Raw genomic sequence first — 5000 nt, 5'->3', positions numbered from 1 at the left:
TAGATGTAGGAAGATTTGTTTGGGAAGTAAGAAGTTCCCTTGACATCTCTTCATCTGTAAAGAATTGTCGATGTGAAAACACAGAGACAAAAGGCTGATCTTTGAATAGGAAAAAGAGTGGATCCACGGGGTCCCAAATGAATTGGCTTATTCGAAAAAAGCCCTGTTCTTTGGAAGATCTATCTCGTGTCTGGTACTGCATGGTTCCACCCTGCAAGAACTCTGAATCATTCTCTTGAAGCTCATCCTCTTCATCATAAATGATCCGCTTGTCCCGAAATGACCTGGCCCAATAGGGAAATCCCAAATTATTGGGCCTTTCAATACAATCAAATAGAAAGCCCCAAGGGCGCCATATTCTAGGAGCCCAAACGATGTGATTGAAAAAATCCTCCTCTATCTGTTGCGGGTCGAGGACTCCTCCCCCTTCTTCAAACTCCGATTCATATTTTTCATAGAGAAATCTCTGATCAACGATAGAATAAGATCCATTTTGAATCCTATTTAAGGGATTCCTTGGTTCGGACCGAAGAAGCAATGTCACTCGATCCTTATCAAATTGACTGCAATCTTTTTCTGTACGTGAGGATCCCACCAGAGCGCCTTCTACTTCTAATAGGCCATGAACTAGATCATAATTCTTCTCAACGAGTCCATAAGATGTGATCCCATTTTTTTCATCAGGTCCGGGTAGAGACCAAAGGTCTTGAGCGACCGATCCGGCAGAACAACTCAAAAGGTAAAGAAGTATCGTTAATTTCTTCATACTCGTTCCAAGTTCGAAGTACCATTTGTACAAATAAGAATCCCCCCCGTCACATGATTTCTTCTTCATATAGATAGATATAGGATCTATGGAGCAATTACTTAGAAGTACATTTTGTGAAACAGCCCTTCCTATCTGATAGAAAAGGATCCCATGATCCTGAACCGATCTTACCTGAGATCGGAAATCCCAAGTTTGTCTATGAAGAACAGAACTAATTATATTAGTGTCTATGATGGATTTTTTTTGTATAATACTAATCGATAGGGCCTCATTGTTAAGTGCTACAAGATCTCGTACATTTGAACCCATCGTCGTGGACCCGAATCCATTAGTATGGGACATTTTCTTTTCCAAGTGAAATCCCCTAGTATATGAAAGAGTGAAAAAGTGTTTTCGTTGTTGTGGAATAAGAAGCCTTCGTATCTTAATGCATGTATTGAATTTATTCGGAGCTATTAGAGCTGGATCTACTTTTTGGGGAATATGAGTCGAAGCAATAACAAGAATATTTCTAGTGGAACATCTTTCACAATCCCTGGAGAGATAGTTCACTAAAAGACCGAGGGATAAGTAATTCGACTCAGTCACATCCAGATCATGAATGTTAGGAATCCATATTATGCAAGGAGACATTGCTTTTGCTAATTCGAAGTGAAAGGTGATATAAAATCGGTCTATTTCTGGCATCATATCCATAGTTAGCGTATTCATCATAGTTAGAAGCTCCAGCTCCATATCAAGGTCACGGTCGATATCGTCACTATCGTCACTATCATCAATATCGTCACTATCATCAATATCGTCACTATCATCAATATAGTCACTATTATCAATAAGAAAACCCTTAGGCTTGTTATCCAGGAACTTGTTCAGAAATACTGTAATGAAAGGAACATAGGAGTTTGTCGCTAGGTATTTGACCAAATAGGATCGTCCAGTTCCTATAGAACCTATCACTAAAATACCCCTACTAGGGGGAGGTAGGGCTAAGCGGAGCGAAAAGGGTTTTCCATGAGATGGGAAATGCAAACTATTAGCCCCCCACAAGGTGTGTGAATAAGTAATTGTCTGATAATTAGCAAGGAATATACGTCTTTCTACTAAACAGGATGTATTGAATTCATAAATCATTAGATACTTTTTTTGAATGTCAACTAAGTATCGTAAGTAAATTGCTCCCGGTTGTTCACTTATTTGATAACCAGAGTTATTCTTTGATAAAAGATCACTATGAGTAAGACTCAATAGAATTTGATCAATCCTTTTTTCTGTTGTTAAGGTAGAAAACTGAACCAAGAATTCTTTTTCTTTATCATCAATCGAATCAGTGTTCGAGACCCAGGATTCTATTTGATCATCAATCCAATCACCATTCACGTTTTTTATTTTTCTTATCAAGGAATAGATTGCTTTACTTGGATGACTTAGATGTCTCGTATTTCTCGAAAAAGCGATTCGATTGATGGGATTTGGTATAATACTTATGAGATCGATGAGATTCCAATATTTATTCTTAGAACGTATGGATTTGACCCCATAAGCGGGACCACCACCCCATAGCATGTTGCTACCAAAAGCAAAACTCCGTATTTCTTCTAGAGAATCTCCTAATTGTTCCAGAGCAACTAGAAAGATATTCTTTAACCAGAAAGAATTCAGTTCAGATGTAGGATACCTATCCAGAAGTTTTCGCAACTCAATCATGTATGATGGAATCATCAAAGATTTTACCTTTTCGAACTCTGTCTGTAACTCACTATAGACTCGAGAAACAAAGAGAAGATGTGTACGAACGAGATATCCAGCAACAAGGAGAAGGAAAAGGATTGAATAGAAGAACTCCTGAACATTTAGCGATCTCAGATGTGTCGATATCAATAGTAACTCATTATTTCGATGAGTCATTTCTTCGGACAGAAGAAGATTATGGAAACAATTACCCGGAATCTCACTTATCAGATTCCATTGTGGAAGACACAATGGAATCTGACGAATTCGCCATAATATATCTGACCCATGCATAATATCATGAAAAATGGATACAAATTTTTGGCTGCTACTTAGTATCGGCAATAGGTCTGAAAAAGTATCTAAAAATATGAAATTTAGATATTTGTACCCCGTCGAGGTAAGGAACCATGGTATATATGTTTGGAATAGATTCCATTTTGAGAGAGTTGAAAAAACACTATCTTGTTGAAAGGTTCTATACATCTGACCTTTCTCAAGGCATTTTTGTAGACAAGAACTCCGTTTTTTCCTTTTTTCGGATGGTAAATATTTCTCAGAACATGGAGTGTGAATCCAACCCATGTTTGAATTGAAATTGAGATACTGATACAAGTTCTTCCCTTCTGAATCAGGTATATTCATATCTGAAAGAGGTTGACAATAAGTTTTTTCAAAATGGACTATTTGTCCCTCTGTTAGAGGTGTTCCAGAAATGTCTGCGATCGAGTAAATAGCTCCACGAACGAATGGATCGTATCGAATTGGAAAATGGAAAGATTTGTAGAAGTTATACCCTTCGTCGCCACTTTGCGGAAAATCGTTAGGTATCAATATGTTAGATACCTGTAACTCGATTGGTGAAATAGTATCTCTCTTCAAAAAAGCATGTTTTTTTTGACCATCGCAAAAAGAAAAGATTTTGTTGCGAATGAACAAGATTTTGAGGAATTGTCCATACGTAAAATCATAATTATTGATACGGGCCTTTTCCACATAAAAAGGGAATCTTTTGTTACAATAGAAGCAGAAGTGATATTGATTATTCAAGAATCGAAGTCGATTTGCTTTATAAAAATAGTATATCAATGAACTTCTATGAAATGGTTTCACGGGATTCAGCCAATTGTCTGGATCGTGGGATATCATTGAGAAATAGGAATCTGTGTTATCAAAAGATTTCCTGCGATTCTTTCTAGTATGGAATGAGTCAATCATCCACTTTGGTATCTTATTGAACAAAAATGGTGATATTGTTCCTCCATTGATCAAGAATTTCGATTTTTGGGAAGTATCTTGGTCATCCAATAATAAGGGTTTCCTTTTTTTCAAATGAAAGATTTGAAGACCTATTGATTCTAATAACTGATTACAGAGTGGATCATTCGGACCTTTCAATTCATAGATGTGGATCTCGGACCTATGAATGGGGATACCCCCAAAACTCACAAATAAAAAAGAAGGAAGTGAGTTAGACAAAAAGAGAAGAAACTTGGGCAAAAAAAGAAGTAACTTGGACAAAAATAAACAAAGTGACTTAGACAAATCTTTTTTGTCGATAACCTCAGACCAATCAATCGAATATTGATTAATATGTAATCGATCGAACACTACTTGAAAACGGCTATTCTGCTCAGAAATGAAATAGTCCAAATGTTCCTGGAAATTCTTGCTCCCATTGGACCATTTGTATCTATATACATTAGGATCCCAATTCATAGATCTCTCCGTTCGAGAAATCAAAATAAGAGGATCGAACCACTTCTTCTGACTCTTTTTCAAATTTGATAAATGTTGGTTGATCGTGTATTTCATTCTAGTTCGATGATTCAGAGTATCATTTCCTATTTGATACCTTTGAATTCCATATTCGAAGTTGCAATTGAATCGATTCAATACATTTCTTATGTAACCATGGGTGCTATATTGGATTTGAATCAGATTTCGGATCAATCTATATTGATTGACTGCCTCCATTATGTTGTTGCTAGCAAATACAACTATTTTAGGTTTTGGATCTTCCACATTATTTCCGCAAGAGGTCTGGACCCATTTTTTTATGATCCTTCGATAAAAAGATTCATTCTCTTCATAAAAAAGAGGAGGTAGAACCAATAAAGAGTGCTTTTTCGATTCATCCCTGGAGTTCAATAACTCATTCAAGAAATGTTTTTGATCCAATCCGGAGGAATCCATAGAAAAATCAAATTCCTTATGATACACCAGATCCGGCTCGGTTATTGATAGAGTGAATAGATCTGCCATTTCTTGAAATATATCTTCTGATTCAAAATCGTGGTGTAACGTGTATCTCCCCCTGTTCCGGTCATGGAATAGATGAAATAAACCCCAAAATGGATTTTTGTTCAAGAATGAAATCTTATTGGAACTGTCCAGTTCACCCTTTGGAACCATATCACATCCTCGATAGGATGAAATAGGATGAATTGAGACGGTATTTTGTAAGTACATAATTATCTTGAATAAATTCACTATTTCTTTC

The sequence above is a fragment of the Vigna unguiculata genome, unplaced genomic scaffold (genome assembly GCF_037176805.1).
Source record: "Vigna unguiculata cultivar grain cowpea cultivar isolate G323 ecotype 2 unplaced genomic scaffold, ASM3717680v1 ptg000376l, whole genome shotgun sequence".
In the NCBI taxonomy this organism is placed as follows: domain Eukaryota; kingdom Viridiplantae; phylum Streptophyta; class Magnoliopsida; order Fabales; family Fabaceae; genus Vigna; species Vigna unguiculata.
This window is presented reverse-complemented; position numbering follows the sequence as displayed.